General features: G+C 38.8%; 1 protein-coding gene and 1 long non-coding RNA gene across 3 annotated transcripts in view; one reads left to right on the top strand and one right to left on the bottom strand.

The window, feature by feature from the left end:
* Window positions 1-9,562: 9,562 nt before the first annotated feature.
* On the top strand, window positions 9,563-20,530 carry LOC131132231 (uncharacterized). Its single transcript, XR_009130328.1, has 3 exons — window positions 9,563-9,682; window positions 11,460-11,624; window positions 19,511-20,530. It is a non-coding gene; the product is annotated as an uncharacterized LOC131132231 (long non-coding RNA).
* Window positions 20,531-22,616: 2,086 nt separating this feature from the next.
* Window positions 22,617-24,254, bottom strand: part of meis2b (Meis homeobox 2b) — a 30,104-nt gene continuing 28,466 nt past the window's right edge. The window contains exon 13 of one of the 2 annotated variants that reach the window (XM_058089508.1): window positions 22,617-23,939. The gene's annotated coding sequence lies outside the window, so the exon portion shown is untranslated. The remainder of the gene's footprint in view (window positions 23,940-24,254) is intronic. The other variant, XM_058089499.1, reaches the window with a different exon arrangement.

The following is a 24,254-nucleotide window of genomic DNA, read 5'->3' as shown; positions in this document are numbered from 1 at the left end:
CTTCTAAATACGTTTTTTAACAGTATTAGAGCCTTTGAGAAACAAAATAACATCCCTATAGTCACCTTTACACTCCTTTTCCCCAACATAGTAGCAGAAAAAATAAGACATATAAGACATAATATAGAGTAGATGTTTAGCTTGGTGTGGGTTATGGCAACAACAGTAGTCATTCATTCATTCATTCATTCATTCATTCATTCATTCATTTTCTACCGCTTTTCCTCACAAGGGTCGCGGGGGTTGCTGGAGCCTATCCCAGCTGTCTTCGGGCGAGAGGCGGGGTCCACCCTGGACTGGTCATAACAGTAGTCCTGTTAGGAATTATTGTGCCTATAAGAGCAACCAAACCTGCAATGAAAGCCTGTTGTTCTGGTGATCAAATCTATGCTTGTGTGTCTCACCCAAGATTATGGTAATGGTAATGGTAATGGTAATGGTAATGGTAATGGTAATGGTAATGGTAATGGTAATGGTTTAATTTAATTTGAATATACATCGGATTACAATTGAGTGCATCCCATAATCAGTTCCCAGTTCCACATGTCCAAAAGGAGTAGGAAGAAGCAAAGCTTATTAAATCCTACCCCTCCATCTGGTACTTTTACAATCACTAACTGTTACATTTGTTCACGTCCCGCTTTCCTAATATAGTTTAAGTTTTTTAATTTTAATTTTAATTTTAATTTTAATTTTAATTTTAATTTTAATTTTAATTTTAATTTTAATTTTAATTTTAATTTTAATTTTAATTTTAATTTTAATTTTAATTTTAATTTTAATTTTAATTTTAATTTTAATTTTAATTTTTTGTCACATACCGAGGTATGAGGTGATATGAGCATCCAATGCCATAATGGGTACCATAGTGCGTGTCAATATAGTGATATATATAGCACATCATGACTGGTTCAAGACTCTTCATCCTTGTATTTAGCAAACATCAACTGCTTGTATTGTTTCTTGAATTGGCTCATCGTTGTGCATTGTTTGATTTCCTTACTCAATCCATTCCATAGTTTGATTCCACATACTGAAATGCTATGGCTAGCATAACGTAGTCCTAGCATAGAAGTGTTTCAAATGTACTTCTTCCTGAGTAGTTCACATTACAGTAACATTACTGACACCTAGTGACCAATGTAGAGTAATACACATCACCACAACACATTTGAATGAATGCTATTAAAATGCTTCTATGAAACAATAGAAGCAGTGTTGCTTGACAGCCTTAACAGCTGCAGCTTGCACTCGGTAGAAGAAACACATGCATACTCAAGACTGACACTAATTAGAACCTGCTAGATGCAAACACGGAATCACATCACTGATCTACGTAGGGGAGGGGTACCACCCCTGTGAGGGCGGGACTGGAGAGCTGGATAACATGAGCAGGCACTTTGTGATTTGGGGCTTCTTACGCCTCCCATTGGATGGACTGATTTGTGACAGATTCCAGACTACTGCGTCACTAAAGATCGGAAAAACAGAAGAGTGTCCGATTGTACACATTTGTACGCTTCAATGCCTTACACAAGTATTTGTATGCTAGTTTGTAGTTTGTATAGCTCCTTTCTGTAAAATGAAATAGAGATTTTGGTCTGCAATGGGTGAAACCCGACCCCCCTTCCCAAAGCGCCCGTAGGATGTGACAGGCCAGAGAGCCATGAGCGACTGCACCGGGTCTACGTAGAGCGATGCAAATGATGACAACTTCCTTCATCCCCCATCATGCACGTGCATGTAAATCATCATAACAGGCAGGGATGTGCACGTCTCGGGAACGTGGCTGAAGGGCTCAGCTGCCTGATGGAATCATTCACGTTATCGGACTGCTGTCAGGCCGCTTAGCGCTCTCCTTGGTCCAAGCCTTCCTTGGCTTCCATGCCCAGGGTCGGCAATCCATGGCTCTGGATCCACAGGGGGCACTCCAGGGGCCTTATTCTGGCTCCTTTCACAATGTTTGGAACACCTGAGTGGAGAAATGGGCATTTTTGAAAGTTTAAAAATCCAACTGTGTTTTTTTGTGTGTGTTTTTTTAAAGTTCTTGTTTTTTTAATGCACAAGACTAGACACACACAAACTAAAAGCACGTCTAAAAACTTCAAGGTAGGGCTTAACAAGAGGAAACTGATGTTTGAGTTGGTCACCTGTTCAGACACAGTCTCAAGTTCTTGTTTTTTAATGCACAAGATTAGACACATGCAATCCAGAATATGATATGTAAATGTTACACTTAGGGGGGAAAAGTGGCCTAATACTTTGACAATAAAAGCACAAATACTGCGGATTTCAGAAAACAACAGATGGAATGATACAGCACTCTACAAGAAGCAATGAAGTCTGTAAAATAAAAAAAATAAAAAATCCAAAAATTGTTACAACTATAATGATGAAAATGGTAATATTAATGATGATTATAATAATGGTGATAATAATAACAATAATAATGGCAATAATGATAAAGATGATAACAATAATGATAATAATGATAATGATAATAACAATAATAATATTACAATGATAACAATAATAACAGGGGAAAACAAGACAGTGGCATGAACATGATTATATCTTGCAAAAAGGGGTAGGCATTTATAAGCTTTTGCTTCAGCCTACTCCTTTTGGGCTTGTGATCAGATAGTTCAATACAAATGTAAATAATGGAAAGTTATATTTTGATTGATGCAAGAAATGCACTGTAATGTTTCATATATTTTCCCAAATAAAAAAAAATTCTGTCAGACTCATACTTAAATTTGCTGATATAGTTCATCTTCAAACAGCTAAAATAATGCAAAAGGCTAAAAATAAGCAATTAGCTAAAATGTCATCCAATACTTCTCTACAAGAGAGGAGAAATATGATCTCAGGGAAGAAGTACATTTGAAACACTTCTATGCTAGGACTACGTTATGCTAGCCATAGCATTTCAGTATGTGGAATCAAACTATGGAATGGATTGAGTAAGGAAATCAAACAATGCACAACGATGAGCCAATTCAAGAAACAATACAAGCAGTTGATGTTTGCTAAATACAAGGATGAAGAGTCTTGAACCAGTCATGATGTGCTATATATATCACTATATTGACACTTACTGTGGTACCCATTATGGCATTGGATGCTCATATCACCTCCTACGAGGTATGTGACAAAAATAAAAATAAAAATAAAAATAAAAATAAAAATAAAAATAAAAATAAAAATAAAAATAAAAATAAAAATAAAAATAAAAATAAAAATAAAAATAAAAATAAAAATAAAAATAAAAATAAAAATAAAAATAAAAATAAAAATAAAAATAAAAATAAAAATAAAAATAAAAATAAAAATAAAAATAAAAATAAAAATAAAAATAAAAATAAAAATCAAAATCAAAATCAAAATCAAAATTAAAATTAAAATTAAAATTAAAATTAAAATTAAAATTAAAATTAAAATTAAAATTAAAATTAAAATTAAAATTAAAATTAAAATTAAAATTAAAATTAAAATTAAAAAACTATAATAGGAAAGCAGGAAGTGAACAAATGTAACAGTTAGTGATTGTAAAAGTACCAGATGGAGGGGTAGGATTTAATAAGCTTTGCTTCTTCCTACTCCTTTTGGACATGTGGAACTGGGAACTGATTATGGGATGCACTCAATTGTAATCTGATGCATGTTCAAATCAAATAAAACCATTACCATTACCATTACCATTACCATTACCATTACCATTACCATTACCATTACCATTACCATTACCATTACCATTACAAATGCATCATGTTTGATTTCTGACCAGTGATTGGATGAGCACAAGGAAAGTAGGAGTAAGAGGCTGTAGGTAAAGAGTACTCTACTTACAGTATGAAGATTGAAGAAACATCCTCAGTATGACAATAAAACACAACTATCATATCCATAATTCCACGTGAACATATTGAAATATGTCAGTTTGCGATCCCAGTCAAGCAGTTTCTCCCTGCATGACTTTATGACTGTTCTCCATCGCCACCAGAGGGCAGTCGTGTGCTATTTGTGTGTACCTTCATCCTCAGTGAGTCACAGCAAAGATGGCTCTCCATTCAGAAAGGATATCATTGAATGCTATGGTCTCCTTATGCATATTTAAAGCATGAATAATACTTGGATGATATTTTGCATCGTGAAATAAACGAATGTTATCGCCAGTGCGAAGTAATACCGACAACAGGGAAGGTCAGAATCCCACTTATGTGTGGATTTCCACGCTTGTGAGTCTTCCACTGGCCAGACAATGACTCCATCCTATCAACTCGCTCTTGTCCGTCCAATTAATTCGTACCCACGACCAGTCTCATTTCCTGTGACATGGCAGGACACGTCCAGTGGTGATGGATTTGACATTAATGGGAAATGAAGGTGGGGAGATGCGACGCCCCAGTCCAATAGTGGCATTTGTCACTGGCCTGGTCATGCAGATTGGGCCGGCCTTGCTCAATGACTAAGATGAATGATGACGGCGGCGCTGTCTTTGTCTCCCTGTGTGCCGTCCCCAAGCAGCACAGTCCCCGAACACGGTCCGTCTCATACTAATCCCGCCCACACACAACACGGGAATACTGCTTCCTTCTCACATTTCGGGATACTGAGATACTGTCACCCCATACCAAGTCAATACAGGGCGAGTATTGATGATACTGATACCAATAGTTGATAACCCTTTGATTTTTCCTTGAATTTCATCATTCATCATTTTGTATGCCGCTTAATGTGCTGGAGATGTGCTGGAGCCTATCCCAGCCGACTTGGGAGGGAGGCGGGGTACACGCTGGACTGGTTGCCAGCCAATACAAACAAGTAACCTTTAAGATTCACATTCATACCTGCACATGAACCTAACATGAAGTATGACCGCAATAAAACACACAAGACAAAAAACTAACTTATCACCAAAGCGTCAGCAATTTAACAATTTTTTTTATTATTAGAGCCTTCTGGACATAAAATAACACCCTTATAGTTACCTTCATACTCCTTCATACTATATAGTAGATATAAGATATCTATATAAGTAGATAGTATAGAAAATAAGACATAAATGAGACTCGCAAGTGTGTGTGTTGCAGTAAATGTGTTCCCTCTGGGAATGATGGGTGGACTGGAAATGACATGGGGGGGTCAGAATTGAGTTTAATAATAATAATAATAATAATAATAATAATAATAATAATAATAATAATAATAATAATAATAATAATAATAATACTGAAAGACACTTTACAGATTTAAGCCTGGCGATGGTTAGGGCAGCAACACTAGCCCTTGTTGGATTATTTATCATGCCTGTTGTGATATCATTCACACCTGGAATCAAAGCCTGCTGTTCAAGTCTGGTGCTTGTGTGTCTCAATCAACGTTACAGTAACAATACTGACACCGAGTGACCAGTGTGGAATACTATATATATCATCACAAGATCTTTGAATGCATCCTCTGAATGCCCTGTATGTGTATTTTACGCCATGCTTGAAAATATATAATATTTGCAGAAATATGCATATATTTGACTCATGATAGACATATTGAGTAATATATTTTGGAAAAACTGTGACAGAGTGAAGCCACAAAATTGGAAGGGCAGAGTCCAAAGGATACACATACAAAAATATAAGACAATAAGACAATGTCAAAATATATAAAGAAGTTTGGAAGTCAGCCCTGAAAGAAGTTTGGTAAGGCGAGGTGAAACTGCCCCTTTGTGATGTCACACAAGACCGGACGTCCTTATATGGGCATGGCTGTAGGCCAGATACACTATCTGGCCTCCCCCAAGCTCTCCTACGGTTGGTTTAGGTTGCTGGTCTTGTAAGGGAACGCCATATTTGTTTCCAATTCCTAACGATGCTACCATCAGGCACAATTGGTTGGACTTCCTGATTCCAGACCAGTAAAAGGAATTTTACTGGACTGTTTAGTGAACATGGGCCAATATGCAGCTGGACTAGCCCACAAACTTGCTGAAGCCCTACGCTTTTCCAACGTTACTTGGTTGTGTGGAAGAGTCAGAAGAGCAAGCAGTCAGTAACAATTTATCAATTTATCATTTTGTGTAAGTCATGGCTTCTCTGTGTAGCATTATAGAGTGTGCATACACGGAGAGGGGTTGCTAATAGCCGTTTCCCACCACAATCAGTGGCTCTACCCGAGTTTTTTAAAAACCGGTAGTCTCACAAAACACATTAGATGTTACCGATGTTGTAGAAAACCAACCGCTAAAATGCTAAAGCTACTTAGAAAAGCCTTGAAGTAACGTCTTTTCTTAAGAAACTTTGGACTGTCCAGGCTGTATGTTAAAAGCAGACATTTAAAAAAGATAAATCGCAGTTTACTATTAAGTTACTGTACTGCTTATCAACTTCAATAAAGTTAGCAGCACAAACCGCAACTCTTTCTAAAGTAGGCGAGCTGGGGGTGGAATACGTTAAAACAGAAATCCAAAGAAATGCAGCTGAATAGGTGCAGATTCTAGAAGAACTAGAAAGCTTTCTGTGGTGGTTATTGTGTGTAGTTGCTCTGTAGGAATCCACAACTCAACACAAAGGACCGAAAAATGAGAAATAATAGGTCCCCTTTAATATTTTGACTTTACTCTCATAAAATGTGGCATGTCAATTTCTTTTTTTTTCTCTGAAAATTTGACTTCATTTTTGTAAAATTGCTGCTGATATGTAAATATTTTTTTTTTTTTAAAGCGCCAAAGGACCAAAAAATGAGCATAATAGGTGCTTTTTTTTTCTCTGAAAATTTGACTTCATTTTTGTAAAATTGCTGCTGATATGTAAATATTTTTTTTTTTTAAAGCGCCAAAGGACCAAAAAATGAGCATAATAGGTGCCCTTTAATATTTTCACTTTACTCTCATAAAATGCAGCATATCTTAAAACTTATTGTTTTTTTGTCTTAAAATTTGACTTCATTTTTGTAAAATTGCTGCTGATATGTAAAAATTTTCATTTTCTTTTTAGTTGTCTTTTTGAGTGATATATTTTTTGAAAAAGAGCCACACTTCCAAAAAACTCTGAAATGCATATGAACATCTTTTTGGCCATATTACACGTGTAGCGTTATTGGGGGGGGGGCTGGGTTGGTTGCACAGTACTGTATACGGGCTGGGTCAGGTTTGTAATAAAGAAATGGAATAACCTTAAGCATCACGCACCAGTGCACAGAAAATGGCTTTTCCCTGACGGATGAAGCGGCGGGCCGGGCTTAGATGGATGGGGGGATTGGGCTGCTGGTATAAGACTTCAGGGATGCAGCACATTCCCCTGGTCATCCATCATTGGCTGACACATCCACTTATATCTGCACCACACATACATACTGATGTAATCCTCTGATTGATCAGCAATCGAGTGATTTGAACGCAGCGCACGCTCACGTCTGCCCTCCCCTCCTGCTCTTTATGCTGTGTGCACTTGCTTCTGTCATTTCATAGACATTAAGGAGAAGCTAATAGCTAAGCTTCAGCTGAATAGGATTTGAATAATAATTTGGTGTTTTTCTTCAGAGGGTAAAGTGCAACGACGGAGCGACTAAACCAGGACGACATGCACTGAATATTGGGAGGATCCATTTATTTTAAAACAGTATTAAACTTTTAAAACCTTTTTTTTTTCACTTCTTGTTGATGACAGAGGATGTTTACTCTACCGAGGTCTGCACAGCGACCACACATCTTGACCACAAGAACACGATTGCTTGCTGACTTGCAATCTTTTTCAACACAGATTTAGTCAACAGTGGAACCTTGCTTAGCGTCTTTCCGACGCTATTTTCCCCATAAGTAATAATCTAAATACAGAAAACGTGCACACAAAACACGTTTTTATAGTTTTACAACTATCATATGCAGGGCTGCGGCGGTCGAGTGGTTAGCGCGCAGACCTCACAGCTAGGAGGACCAGGGTTCGATTCCACCCTCGGCCATCTCTGTGTGGAGTTTGCATGTTCTCCCCGTGCATGCGTGGGTTTTCTCCGGGTACTGCGGTTTCCTCCCACATTCCAAAAACATGCTAGGTTAATTGGCCACTCCAAATTGTCCATAGGTATGAATGTGAGTGTGAATGGTTGTTTGTCTATATGTGCCCTGTGATTGGCTGGCCACCAGTCCAGGGTGTACCCCGCCTCTTGTCCGAAGACAGTTGTGTCCGCGACCCTCGTGAGGATAAGCGGTAGAAAATGAATAATGAATGAATAACTATCATGCACTTGCATCCATGCATTTTAGGGACGCCCCTGCCTATAAGCCACAGGTGTCCATGTTGTACATGAGATATATTCATGATTCAATAAAGACCTTCTCCTAGCAGTGCGTGGAATAGCGCTAGTTAAACAGTAGCCTACCATTCATCACCATATTCAACTGAACTGAACCCTCTAAAGTCATGTATTTCAGCATCAGAAATGAACAACTTCATAATTCCTTCATCACACACTTTGTCAGTCTCTCTCTTGTCATTGCACTCAGTGTCACTTTCAGTGTCAGTAAGGATAATTCACAATGCCCCCACAGAGAACATATCAACAAATCACAAATACTTCAACTTGCTGATATAGTTCATCTTCAAACAGCTAAAATAATGCATAAGGCTAAAAATAAGCAATTAGCTAAAAATGTAATCCAATACTTCTCTACAAGAGAGGAGAAATATGATCTCAGGGAAGAAGTACATTTGAAACACTTCTATGCTAGGACTACGTTATGCTAGCCATAGCATTTCAGTATGTGGAATCAAACTATGGAATGGATTGAGTAAGGAAATCAAACAATGCACAACGATGAGCCAATTCAAGAAACAATACAAGCAGTTGATGTTTGCTAAATACAAGGATGAAGAGTCTTGAACCAGTCATGATGTGCTATATATATCACTATATTGACACGCACTATGGTACCCATTATGGCATTGGATGCTCATATCACCTCCTACGAGGTACGGGACAAAAATAAAATAAAAAACAAAACAAAAACATGTTTTCAAAACTTAAACTATTTTAGGAAAGCAGAAAGTTGCATGTGGCGGCATGTTGATAAAGAAGGTGAGAAACATGATCAAATTCAAGAACTAACTCACAGCAAAACACCAAGGTGGTGTCACATTTATTCATTCATTCATTCATTCATTTTCTATCGCTTTTCCTCACAAGGGTCGCGGGGGGTGCTGGAGCCTATCCCAGCTGTCTTTGGGCGAGAGGCGGGGTACACCCTGGACTGGTGGCCAGCCAATCACAGGGCACATATAGACAAACAACCATTCACACTCACATTCATACCTATGGACAATTTGGAGTGGCCAATTAACCTAGCATGTTTTTGGAATGTGGGCGGAAACCGGAGTACCCGGAGAAAACCCACGCATGCACGGGGAGAACATGCAAACTCCACACAGAGATGGCCGAGGGTGGAATTGAACCCTGCACTAACCACTAGTTACACCTGGTGTCACATTTATTTAAATTTTAGAAAGCCCATAATTTACATTGCATTGTATGTTCAGCTTTGAATGTCGTTTGTCCTACGGTGTTCAGCTGTCAGTAAACGCACCACAGTGCGGGCCGTTTTTTCGGTTGAACAATTCATAAATCTCTGAGCCTTATTGCGCCTCATACATCATATCACCAGGTTGATGCTGTGCGTGAATGCATAAAGGTGAGTTTTTGGCTTTGTTGTGGGAGCTGTGGAGTAGTTTGGGCACCCTTTTCACAAAGTTAGGCTCCCTTGTTCATCGGTGCTAATATCAGTATATCAGTATTTAAGCTAACTATAAGCTAACGGTTATTCTAGTGAGTGTCATGTTTGCTTGGTTTCTTTGTTGAATTTCTGTGTGTAGGCTGCCTTTAGCTCATCATTATACTTGTGTAATATGAGTTACATTACGTTACTTATCATTTATTGTGTATTTGTGTCTTGATTTGAACACACCCCCTATACCGGGGTCACCAACCTTTTTGAGGCCGAGGGCTACTTTGTGAGCACGGATAGGTTGAAGGGCTACATGATATGTTTGTGGTCAACTTCCAAAATGACAAAACTGCATGGATCACTTTTTAGCAATCAGAACAAAAGGAATAGTAGTAGTAACACTATGTGAAGCGACTGCTCACCTATCAGTGTTAATTATTTTCCACAATAATGGTAACAAAAACATATTTTTTAACAAGAAACATTTATTTATGTGCTCACATATTTGAAAGTCAGAGGGAACACCTTTCTGTGATTTTTTCACCTGCCTAGTGAAAAAAGTCCTTTGTTTGTCCAAAGCTGCCTTTTCCGTCCTTATTGTGCTGCCGGGTGGGTAGCTCGCATTGAAGCGTTCGTGAAGTTTTGAAGTGTCTCTCCACATTGTGCCGCTTTGGTATTGCAACAGTCGTCCCGCAAATAAGACACATACATTTTTCTTCAAAATACGTAAAGAAAAATTCTTCCTCCCAATCACTGTGGAAAATTTTGTGGAATTTTTTCTGTGGAAAAGTCCTTTTTTGCTTTTCTGCCATGTTTTGGGGGGCTAAACTGCACGAGTAAGCTAACTCCTCATCACCGCTGCACTATATCAGTATATAGCGGTGAGCGGACGCGTGTGCACACATGAACTATGACTTGAGGTAAGAGTTTGTTATAAAATATATTTGTTTTAATTTTTATATTGTTATAAGACAATTAAAATAATACATTAATGTAAGCAATTCTGATTCAAAATTTAAAGTACAAAATAACAATGATAATTTGTGACCAGTGCTATTATTAGAAGATGCCTCGCAGGCGCCTCAAGTGGTCCACGTGGGCGCATGGGTTATACAGCTGCTGAAATCTATTTTTTATATATTTAGTTCATTGTCTGCGCTTCTTTTTTTCCTAGTTTATGCATCCCTTCTGCTCTTTCTGTAGTTGGGAGATAATATGGACTTACGTATATTGCTTTTCTGCAATGGGAACGTCTTCTCTGGAGGTGAAGCTGGAGGTGCTATAGCTTCACGGATGCAGGAAGCCATGGTGACGATGTGTAAACAGAACGTAAAAGGCGCTCAAACTAGTTTTTACGCTACTCAGGCGTGCCATAAATAATATTAAATAACAACAATAAAGCATGAAATCACAATAGAAACAATGGATACAGGCATAGTACGCAAACATACAAGGAATTAACACGAGTGAGCGTTTGACAAAACAAAGAAAAAGAACACAGCTGAAGACCACATTGACCTTCAATGTTTAAGTGACAATGGCTTCCACGGAACGCCCAACCACAGTCTGTCGCTTGCTCGTCCTCCGTGAAGCAGGAAGTAGCCTGTTCACTCATGCATTCGTCCAACACTTTGCAGATGCTCCTGGAGTCATCTGCCCTGCTGGGAGGAAATCCACAGCCTCGTACTGCTGTCAATCACACACTTTCTTCAACTGCTCGTTCTCCTTCTTTTTGTCTTAACAGTTGAGTCAACAAGAAGCGACTTGATTAACCCTTTAAAAGAAGACCATAGCGTGATGTCACCATGATGTCCGCCAGCCAGTGCTCCCATTGCAGTCGGTCTGCTGGTGCCATGTGTTCTGCAGAGACCAGAAGGAGGAGGATTGCATCTTCACTGGCTTTTAGAAGGTAAACAGTGACGCCTGCCAAGAGGGCCCAAGGGATGAGTCCTAATGTGGCTGGGGTGCTGGAGCACAGCGTTCCCTCTTTGTCCCTTGGGCATATGAATGTTGATTAAACATGTGCTCAGCCTCGGCTATGGAGTAATTGGGTGGAGTTCAAATGTCAAGTGTTTGTTAATTTCGGTGTTATGCTGTGCTAGCGTGTGATCAGTGGAGGGAATCGAGCTGAGCTTTGCTGATGCGTGACCTGGGGCCTAATGATCACGATGGGCACCATCGTTGTTAAAAATAATATTAGGGAATGATGTGCAGATGACACGTTGACACAAGGGAAGTTGATATTGGGTATAGGAGGTGTAAAGGTTACTATAGGGGTGTTATTTCATGTCTAGAGGGCTCTAATAATGTTCATTCATTCATTCATTTTCTACCGCTTTTCCTCACAAGTGTCACAGGGGTGCTTGAGCCTATCCCAGCTGTCTTGGGGCAAGAGGCGGGGTACACCCTGGACTGGTGGCCAGCCAATCACAGGGCACATATAGACAAACAACCATTCACACTCACATTCATACCTATGGACAATTTGGAGTGGCCAATTAACCTAGCATGTTTTTGGAATGTGGGAGGAAACCGGAGTACCCGGAGAACATGCAAACTCCACACAGAGATGGCCGAGGGTGGAATTGAACCCTGGTCTTCTAGCTGTGAGGTCAGCGTGCTAACCACTCGGCCGTGCAGCCCTCTAATAATGTTAAGAAGTCATAAACAGGTTTTCTACGCTCAAACTATGAAAATATTACATTTTTATATAAGGAATTCTACTTGTTTATTCTGAAGGATGGAAGGTGCTTGTCACTGCTGTCCTTCCATAGAAAGGAAAATAAAGGTTTTTTTTGTCTTAGATTATTACAGAAGCATCAACTGGAGAGCAGCGAGTCAAATACATGAAAATTATTTTTTCTCTGCTGAATGAATGAATGAACTCATGATCAGACTTTTAAAAGTATTATTTATACTATTATTTATATTATTATTATACTATTATTTATATTATTTATACTAATTTAAAAAGTATTATTTATACTAATAATATTATTCGTATTAACTATTTTTACCCATTTTATATTTTAATATTTTAAATTTAATATTATAATATTTCAACTTTCTGATTAAATAATATTTCCACATTTTCTTGTTGTAATATTATGATTTCAGTCCCATAATATTATAACTTTTTCCTCAAAATAATTTTCCAAAAACATTACAACACTACAGCATGACAACTTTTCATAGAGAGAAGCATAGGGTGTATTTCATTCATATGCAAATAAAAGATACACAAAGTACACAAATGTTAACAGTTAATTAAAGAAATCTTCTTCTTTCTCTTTGGGCTTTTCCCTCCAGGGGGCGCCACAGCAAACCAATCTCCTCCATCCAACCCTGTCTTCTGCATCTGTCTCTCTCATGTCCTCCTTCACTACATCCATAAACCTCCTCTTTGGTCTTCCTCTACGCCTCCTACCTGGCAGCATCCTTCTACCAATATATTCACTATCTCTCCTCTGGACATGTCCCAACCATCTCAGTCTGGCCCATAACTGACTTTATCTCCGAGGCCTCTAACATGTAATGTCCCTCTGATGTACTTCTTCCTGATCCTATCCATCCTGGTCACTCCCGATGAGAATGTAATTTAATATATATTCATTCATTTTCTACCGCTTATCCTCATGAGAGTCGCAGGGGGGCTGGAGCCTATCCCAGCTGGAGCCTATCCCGCGAGAGGCGGGGTACACCCTGGACTGGTGGCCAGCCAATCACAGGGCACATATAGACAAACAACCATTCACACTCACATTCATACCTATGGACAATTTGGAGTGGCCAATTAACCTAGCATGTTTTGGAACGGGAGAGGAAACCTGAACCCTGGTCTCCTGTGATGTCTGCGCGCTAACCACTCGACCACTGTGCAGCCCCGTAATTATATATATATATTTGTTTTTTGAAGTCATGATATGATGAAAAGCAAACGTTATTATGGGAATAAATTCTAAATATTAAAATAATGTCACAATATTAACATTTATAAACGAGAAAGTTGACATAATTGGAAAAAAACCCCAACAACAATTCATACTAATAATATTTTTTTTCACCTATAGTGGATGTCAAAGCTGAGAGGCAGTTTTTTTTTCTTCAAACGAGCAAAGTGGCCCGTGGGTTTTTTCTTTTTTTTTCACTATGTGGCCCTCACGAGAAAAAGTTTGGACACCCCTGGCATAGCAATACATACACAGCTTCTTCTACTTCCAGGTCCTGGATAATGGAGGACGTTAGTGGATCGTTTCTCTCATATAGACGCTTTCTCACTCAGTGACATTGTTTGTTGTTTTGTCTGACAGACCGTTGTCTTATACACATCCAGAGATCCTAATGTTAGTGTCATCCGTATTGTTGTGGTGTATCAATGTGAACCCCGGGCTTGTTGTATTCCTCCCAGTCCAATCTAATGAGCATCATCTCCATCTCGTGATGCTGGCTGAGGCTCCCTGCTTCCCTTTGTGTGTCTGGACAGGTGTCTAACTGAATGATGAATGGCCCTGTTTCTCCACATATAATTGGCTCCGTGCTGCTTGGCCTGAGACCGCCTACATGTCTGCTGGGCAGCCACCTCCATCTGTCAATCACCAACCTGCTGCTGGCTGCCCCTATCTCTGATAGCTATGCTAATGCACGGCCCTGCAGACTCATTGGCTGAACCTTTGCTGGTCCAAGCTAATCCATTAGAGCTGTGACAGTAATAATCTCTCCCCAAACAGAGGGTTCCCCGTGTGCTAAACGTTATTTGACCGTTCCTGTCACATTGCTCTTTGCCAGGCGCGCTGCTGACGTGATGGATGAGCTCGGCCTCGCTCATTCATCACCTGGGGACTCGTGTTTGCGAGCAGCTTCTGCAGTATATTTCAAACCATCGTGTGAGGATTCATTTAATGTGTGAATGCTCTGCACATTTTAGTCTGCACATTCCAAAAAAATGCCCAATTTTTTCATACTTCCACTTTTTCAATGGCGACGTTCCCATTGAAAATGGATGCAACTTCCACATTTCTCAACCCATTCCAGCATGGAAACATTACAGTTTTGTGTAACAAGATTGAAAATTAAACTGTTGATAATTATTCCTTGGGCTGTACGGTAGTCAAGTGGTTAGCGTGCAGGCCACACAGCCAGGAGACCCGAGTTTAATTCTACCCTCTGCCATCTCTGTGTGGAGTTTGCATGTTCTCCCCGTGCATGCGTGGGTTTTCTCCGGGTACTCCGGTTTCCTCCCACATTCCAAAAACATGCTAGGTTAATTGGCCACTCCAAATTGTCCATAGGTATGAATGTGAGTGTGAATGGTTGTTTGTCTATATGTGCCCTGTGATTGGCTGGCGACCAGTCCAGGGTGTACAAGACAGCTGGGATAGGTTCCAGCACGTGTGCTTAAATGCATAAAAATTATGAATGAAAGGGATAAATGGACATTTAAAGTCATTTTATCTTCACTGAAGACGAGACGCGGTGTCAAGATCAACATGGACACCACTGTGATGATTTGCTATTCTTTTTTTTTTTAATTCAATTATGTTGCTCACCTTTTTTTTTTAATCAAAATGCTGCCACTTTTTTGGCTCTATTCTTGCTTAAAGAAAAGCAGAGACTTGGCATGAGAAACACTATTGAATACAAAAAATAACTCATGGCAAAACAGGAAGGTGGCATCAATATATCGTATCTTTCATTTACCATTTATATGCATTCAAAATAGCTTCTTACACATAAAACTAGAAATGTACACCTATAAAAAGGTAACATTTGAATGGATTCATAGGTTTTACATCATTTCTTCAGGAAAAATGGATTTAGTTTACATCTCAGTTAATCCCAACACTCTTGTATCTTCACTTTGTAGCGTGCAGTATGTGTATGTATCAAAGTCACAGTATAGCCAGTCACGGCACATAATTGTGGTGCATTCAAGGACGGAGGAAGTGCGAAATCTGAACGCTTGAGGAAAAAAACATTATAAGTGAAGCATAAAGACATAAACAAATAAAAATGGTGGGTACACACGTACAGTATGCTGTACGTTTGACCTATTTATAAATGATTAGCCAATATAGTGGATGAGATGTGAATTTAAACACAAAAGCCCAACAACAAATAAAAAAAAACACAAAGAAAAAGTTACTTCTAGGTCAGAACTTTTCTGGAAAACATTTTCCTCCAATAAAAAGCGTATAAATAAGTGTGCTGCGTTTGTGTCACTAAACTGAGCTTTATGTGCTATGAGTGGATCTGAGATGACCCCGTCAGGCCTCATTGCAGACAAAGATCGGGGTCTTTTCTGTCGAGTTTATTCCATCCCAAAAGCTCTCCACTGTCCACTGACTCCGTCGGTGGAGGAGTTGAGCTCCATGTTCCAACAGACCCGTCTTGAATGAATCTAATACGAGCTGGAGATTTGGTGACGCTCCCTTTGTCGAGGCTGTCGGATGGTAAGCGTTGCGTTCATGTGAGGCTGGAGGGAAATGACGGGAACGGGATGACTGACAGTAGGCGTGGTTTCTGCTTACTTTTCAGCAAGCCTACATATCCAACTTCCCTCTGAACTCACCAGACCCTGACGAGAAGGTGCTCCAGTGTCCAAATAATCTCAAATTTCATCAAAAGGTCATTTTTTGCCATTTCTCTTTGCCGTTGACCTTTTCTAAATCTGTACAATGTGGAAGAACGCTTCAGTTCATTGATGAAGACGTTGGAAAAAAGGCTAAATGACGAAGGCCTGGGTGACATTGCTGAGGGACTATTTGGGCCTTGTGGAAATGGCCAGGAAAAACAGAATCTGTTTTTACTGTTAAAGCAAAAGCGCACTTTTCAAAATGTCATCCACAATCCTCACATCAGACATCAACACATAGTATCAATATAATGTCCATAGGTATGAATTGTTTGTCTATATGTGCCCTGTGATTGGCTGGCCACCAGTCCAACCCCACCTCTCTCCCAAAGACAGCTGGGATAGGCTCCAGCATACCTGTGACCCTCATGAGGATAAGCGGTAGAAAATGAATGAATGAATGAAATGTTATAGTGTCAATGTTGCTAATCCTTTCATTTTCTACCGCTTATCCTCACGAGGGTCACAAGGGTGCTGGAGCCTATCCCAGCTGTCTTGGGGCGAGAGGCGGGGTACACCCTGGGCTGGTGGCCAGCCAATCACAGGGCACATATAGACAAACAACCATTCACACTCACATTCATACCTATGGACAATTTGGAGTGGCCAATTAACCTAGCATGTTTTTGGAATGTGGGAGGAAACCGGAGTACCCGGAGAAAACCCACGCATGCACGGGGAGAACATGCAAACTCCATGCAGAGGGTGTGGAGGGTGGAATCAAGCTCTGGTCTACTAGCTGTGTGGCCTGCGCTCTAACCACTTGAACACCGTGCAGCCAGTGATGCTAATACGGATCCTTAATACTAAATAAAGTCCATAAGAGAATATGAATAAAGGCTTTAGACCAGCGGGCCGCCTTCAGAAAGAGTACAAGTAGCGTTGAAGGAAGGGAAAATGGAGGATGGACTGAGACTGAAGGCTGGGGGTGTTGGTCCAGCGTGTCAGACGGACTGGACAATAGTGGCGACTAAAATGTCAGGTGAAAAACCTGGGACGACATGTGCCACTTTGATTCTGAAACAGAGGTCACTGCGCCAAGTTCCGTGTCCACCGTGCCGGACCCAATCGTCCTCACTTTGCCCTAATCTGAAGGAAAACATGGATGTCCACCGCCGGATGGACAGAGCTGCAGGGGGAAAAGGGCCGGGCTGACACAAAACACTGACTTCCCAATAAAACTAAGAAGAAAGGACACTGCTGGTCTGGATGGGTTGAGACCAAGCAAGCGATGAATAACACTTCCTGATGAATGGAAACATTTCCGTGACGAGTTGGAAAGCCTTCTTTCTGTTTCACGGCAAATGATGGCATACGCAGGGTCGGGAAAAATGATCTGACGCATTTGGAGGTTAAATAAAAGACGAATAAAGTAAAGAAACAAAAAAGTGTTTTTATTTTCCAAAAGTACAAATAATGCCATTCTGTTTCTGATGTTTGAAAAATGAAACCAGTTTTGGCTGTGCAAGGTCCGCCGCTTGATTTTGGTTTCAATGCAGATCCAGTAACTGTGAGGTTGGTAACCATAATAAGTTGGTGTTCGGAGCGGATACGGGATCATGGCTACCAAGATTGAAGGGCAAACGGAACGCTCGGAACGTTTTCCAGGGAGGACCACAAAGATTCCAAGAGCCACTTGGATGTTTTGTAAAGTGACTCATGTAGTATATACGTATATATATATATATATATGTGTGTGTATTATATGTGTATATATATATGTATATATATATATACGTATATATATGTGTGTGTGTATGTATATATATGTATATATGTATACTGTATTTCATGAAAAAACTGCTTCTCAAGTCTTGTCATATAGAGGTTTAAAAAAAGTATTATTTATACTAATACGATTATTCATATTAGCTATTTTTGATCATTTTTGCGTATTTTTTCCAAATATTTCAACTTTCTGATTAAATAATCTTTGCACATTTTCTTGTTGTAATATTATGATTTCAGTCCCATAATATTCTAACTTTTTCCTCAAAATAATTTTCCAAAAATGGCAAGTTTATTTTGTTTTTTTGTTTCTTATTATATTATTTTATGCATTTTCCACTTTTTTGACTCATAAATGTAGTTAAAATGTTGTATTCTCGTGTTAAATGATGCCAAAGTGTCAGATAATGAGATTGGCACATTTGGAAGTGAGCCCTGAAAGAAGTTTGGGATGGCTTAAAACACTCGTTTTTTAAAAATGCGTGGTAAAACTGTTCCTTTATGATGTCACAGAGGGGCGGACTATATAAAGCGACACATGTAGTTTTATATATATTTCAAGAAAAAAATGCTTCTCGAGTCTTGTCATATTGGTAAAAAAAAAGGATTATGTATATTAATAATAATATTCATAATTAATAATAATAATAATATTACTCCTATAAACTTGTGAAAGAAGTTTGGAATAGCTCTGAACGGCATCCCAAACAGACTTTTTTCCAGTGACTTCCTTATATGGGCTGAAGATTGCATGCCTGCACTCAGTAAACACAAATCAACATTCTCAGAAGTCCTCGGGAGCGCTTGGGAGTGTGACCAATCACAGCGAAGTGTGCGTCCCTAGAGGAGGAAAGGGGTGGAGTAAATGAAAAAACCTGTTTGAGTCGGAAGCAGGAAGTCCATGGAAAGAGATGCAGAATCTGGAAGATCTAGAAAGCTTCCTGTGTCAGTTGAACACTTTTGAATTGTAAAAGGAAAGGTTGAAGGTGGGTATTAGTAAAGTTAAGTTAAAGCTAAAGTTAAAGTTAAAGCGTTTACATTTTTTTTTTAAATTTCAAGTGTAGTATTTCCATGAAAAAATTGCATGCATTTATTTCCAACAATCTATTATTTTCATTTAGTAGCATATTCCTCAGTAGCAGTGCTTCCAGTATTGTTTAACCATATAATAATATAATATAATAATATATAATCCAGTCAGAATTCAGTTTTATGGGTTGCCATATCAATGTCATCTGCCCACGCCATTCCAAATCGGTGTCACTGAACTGTTTCTTCAACCAATCAGGATAGAGATTCACCTCACAGGGCCTGCTAGCAGGCATAGTAACAATGGCATTCATCCCCAATTCTGTAATTGTATGCACGGTTATATTGCTTTTTGTTTGATAGTTTGATAGTTTGTATTTGCAAATTCTTCTCACCTTTTCTCCAAGGAAGAGACAGCCACTCATCGGTGGAAACTCGGAATGGCCGTTTGTACCTTTGATCTGGTCCTTTTGGTCCCAAAGCTCATGACCACAGGTGAGGGTACACCCTATAGGACCATACAGTAGATGGACAGGTCAAGCTTGGAGATTAAGCTTGTGGAGCTTTGCCCATCACCGTCGATGCTGGACCAATCCACCTGTCAATCTCACCTTCAACTCCTCCGCTGGGGGCAGGATCCACCCTTTTCCGGCCCAGAACTTGGACATGCACGGGAGGGGGGCTGATTCTCACCCCAGCGGGCACCTCATCATCAGGCCCAGTCCTGCAGCCACCAAACCAGATCCCCTCCCCGGATTTTGTCTTTCATATTTCAACTCTGTGCTACTAAAGTGACATCCTTCATCATCATATTATTTACAGTTTATTCTTGTAAAATTGGATCTTTTTCTGGTTAAAATATGACTTTTTTCTCTTAAATATTTGAACTTGATAAAATTGCTGATGATTTTTCAAATTTCTTCTGCTTTTTTCTTCAAATTGCCCAAAAATGACAACTTTATTTGTTGGGTTGTTCCTTTTTCATTTATGCAACTTTGAAAATAATATATAATTTTTAAAATATTTTTCCCGTTAATTTTTTAACTGTCTGCTACTAAAATTACACTTTTATTTCCTCATAACATTATGTTTGTTTAAACAATTTAAATATAAAATATTTGAGTATTAGGTGTAGTATAATTGACAGTCTTCTGATTGATTGGGGTCATATTTAAAAGTCACCTGTTGATTTGGCTTTGCAGTTTGATTTTTTTTAACTTAACGTATTTTTCCAATGTGGACGGAAATGAATTAGAACCAATGGAATCATTTATTTCTTGATTTTTGAGTGTTACACCGACAGAGAAAAGGAAATGGGAGCAAAGCATCCATGCATCCTCACTCTAGTCGATGTCACAATAAATAGATATGAAATATACTGGACACGTTCCAACCACTTTGACTGTGACGGCGCATATGAATAAGAATCAAATAAACCAATCAGCACTCTTCTATATGTCTCATCCATACCATTTTGTGCAATCAGAGCAGAAATGTGCAATTTAAAGACGCAGTACAGCATTTGTCCCTGTTTCTATAGAACACTTAGACATGCACAAATATGTCCGACAAATATTATGACATACACCTTTATAACAAAGACATAAATACATAAACACGTGCTGTGTTATACATATTTATTTTCGTTTAAAGGAATTATTCGTTACACATAGCCTAATGTATATACTTAAAATATTCAAGTGTAATTATACATGACATTTATTCTTTGTAATAAACAACATAAATTAGCATAGCGAATTTAATACTACAAACGCTGACTGGTTATTACAAATAAAGTTTGTCCGTTTTGAATTTTCGGTATATGCTTCCTGAATGGCGGGGGCGCCCAAATTGCGGCCTGCAGGCGGGCAGCTACTTTTTTTATTTGTATTATTAGCTGTCTGCTTATTTTAAAAACGAAATAAATGGAATATTTATGAGCTGTATTATTATTATTATTAGTGTTATTACCACATCACTCGGTTAGGCTGTGTTGCACGTACACACTATGATCGAATGCCATGAAATACGGAATGTTTCTGCAAGACTGTGTAGGCGAGATGAGTGTGTGTGTGTGTGTGTGTGTGTGTGTGTGTGTGTGTGTATGAATGTTGCTGCAGCGCTGACCTATATTTCATACAAACAGGCGCGCGTTTCCGGCAGCTTTCACAACGCATTTGTCTTGTCTGCACAACCACACCAATTAGGCCTGTTGGCACACACACACACACACACACACACACACACACACACTGACCATGCTTGTCTGTGAAATAACTAAACACTAAATATACTTCCCACCCCAATTGTGTTCAAATTCGACTTATTTGTTTTCACACATCAGAATAATTCATTTAATATTTGAATCACCATGGCTAAATATTCGTTTGTCCTTTTTGTGCAAATACAAATTCAAATAAAGTTTTTATCCTGCACCATTTGATTGGTCGATTAGCTTATTTGTTGACTTGAAATGCTAACATTCCCTCCGCAATAAATACAACCATTAACAACATTAATAACATGAGGACGAAATGACTACTAAATAATGATATTATTATATTATATTATCTGTAATAATCCATATGATCAACGCCGTTTATGCTTTAATTTACTTACGTTTCACACTAGCATGTTTTGGACGGAATCAGCTTCCCGACATTTTTTCATGCCTCTCTCTCTCTCTCTCTCTCTCCCGCTCTCTCACGCGCACACACGAGCTCCCACAAGATATTGAATAGACACCCACGCACACGCACACACATGTAAAATGAAACACACACCCACACGCGGGCATGAAATGAAAGGCGAGACTAGCAAACAAAGAATTGTGTTGAAGCAGCTGCATGTTTCTTTCTTGTGTTCGAATTAGTGACGGCTTCATCCATCACGGCTGTCACTAACAATCCAATAACACGCACCGCGGTCGGTATCGAACCGCACTGGAAACACATCACACCCACGCAACAACCTTTTAGCTTTGCAATAACAAACCTTTTCTCCACGCCTACACACGCGCTCTCTTTTTTATTAGGATTTACATTCAGTTATTATTTGGTTATTTACGTGTTGGTATTTATTTATTCGTTCATTATTTCGCCCTAATTTGGTCCCTCAGCCATAAACACAGAAGATGTGTCTTTAAAAATGCTTCTAATGCTACTATTAATATTGCTTTATTATTGTTTTGCACCCCCCCTTTCTTCTAATTAGCAGCATTTATTTGGTATTTATTTATTTTTTAACATGCATTTATTGTATGAATTATTTGTGTATTGTTCTATAGCATCAATGTATGTATTATTTTGTATTTATTTATTTATATGGAAGATATGTTTTATTAGATTAATTTTTTTTTTAATTTTTATTTTTATATTTTTTATTAATTATTTTTAGCTATTTTATGGTTACACACCTCTTTTAATTTATTATTTATTAATGTATTATCAATTTTTTAATGTTTTCTAATGTAGGCCAAATGTGGTTCCTAACAACACATACAAGTTTCCAAAATTATTATGATTATTATAATTACTTTTTATTTTACGTATTTATTTATTTTGTATTTTATTAATACCTAATTTGGTCTCTATGCCACATCTATGTTAAATATTGTATATAAAATTGCTCCCTGTTGAACACAGCAAGTGAATAAATGATTAATATATAGATATATTCCTAACTTGGTAGTTTTTTGAAGGGTGATATTTTCTTATCTTCCTATGAATTCAAAATTGCCAATTAAAGCATTATAATTGTGTTATGGATTGGAAAGGACAGCTGCCATTTTGGGGAAGAGTATAATGGGATGGTCACATGACTATCACATGAGTGTTTATTACTAAAAGTGAGAAGCTATTAAAAAGATGCCTTGAAGTCAAAGTACTGCTTGTTTTCTTTTCTTTATTAAGTGTGTGTTCCTCCTTTGTTTTACACACAACTTCACAATTTGGCAACAAAGATGCGATATCAAAGAAACAGTGCGAATGCAGCATCTACCTGCGTCAGGGGCAAAGTTCAATTGAGATGTATGATTTATAAATGTCAGTCTTCCACACTGCGGTGCGTTCAAGGAGCGTTGAATAAAACGGGACATCTTTCGCCTTGACGGAAGACATGATCAGTGATAGAGAAAACAAACAGTGTGTGTGTGTGTGTGTGTTTTGGTGCTGTAGAATATTGTGAAAAAACGTGATCCAAAATGGCCGCCCTTTCAGTTGCACACATAGAAAAATCTCAGGGTTTCACAGAGCAAAGATACAAAAGAAAGCATCAAAACAAGCACAAATCTATACAGCACAACAATTCCAGTTTTTATACATACTTTGAACATAGTCTTTACACGCGTGTGGGGGTGGGACTTGGGGGAGGGGGGGTCAGGGGCGTCCAAATTATTGTGTACTATTGTACTTTTTTTTTTTTTTTTACTGTAGTCCAAATCAAATCTAATCCTCGTGTTCATTTGATTTTTGGAAAAGATCGACAAATGGCGTCCGGGCCGCACTTTGGACATCGCTGCTGTGGTTTTATTGGATATTTGGAAGTAAAGCTTGAAAAAGAAATGAGAAAAGGAGCGAGTGTGATATAAAAATAAATAAATAATTTAAAGTAGGAGACGTTTCTCTTCCATGAAGTCCTTTTCTCATTGCAGTCCCAACCTTTCCGTGTTTTTGAAGTACAGGTGATGTTTTCTTTTCCTCTCCATGCGTGCAGCCACAGGGCAACAAAGACCAAGGGGTGGGGAGGGGGCGTCGGGTGACGATGGGTGTCGTGAGGTGGTCTCGTGGGAACGCATGGCGGCTGCATGAAGAACATCCCTGAGCCAAGCATGGAGGCCTGCAAACACCACACAATGCAACATTTCATTGATTTGTACTGCAAAAACTCACAAAAAAAAGTATTGTATGCAGTATATGTAGTATATAAAGTATACGTTAGTTCCCCTTCAAAGCGTAACTTCCTTTGCGCAACACGGCAAGATGCCTTTTCACTTCCTGTGTGCTGTGAGCGTGTATTTCAATGGAAGAGATGCACTTCTGCCACCTTGTGGTGACATTTAACTGCACCAAACATGTTCTCTTCTATTGTGGAGTTGCATCATCACCTCTTTGTGTCTCTTGTCCAAAAAAATGAAAAATACGTATAAAAAGT

The sequence above is a fragment of the Doryrhamphus excisus genome, chromosome 1 (assembly GCF_030265055.1).
Source record: "Doryrhamphus excisus isolate RoL2022-K1 chromosome 1, RoL_Dexc_1.0, whole genome shotgun sequence".
Taxonomy (NCBI): domain Eukaryota; kingdom Metazoa; phylum Chordata; class Actinopteri; order Syngnathiformes; family Syngnathidae; genus Doryrhamphus; species Doryrhamphus excisus.
This window is presented reverse-complemented; position numbering and strand designations above follow the sequence as displayed.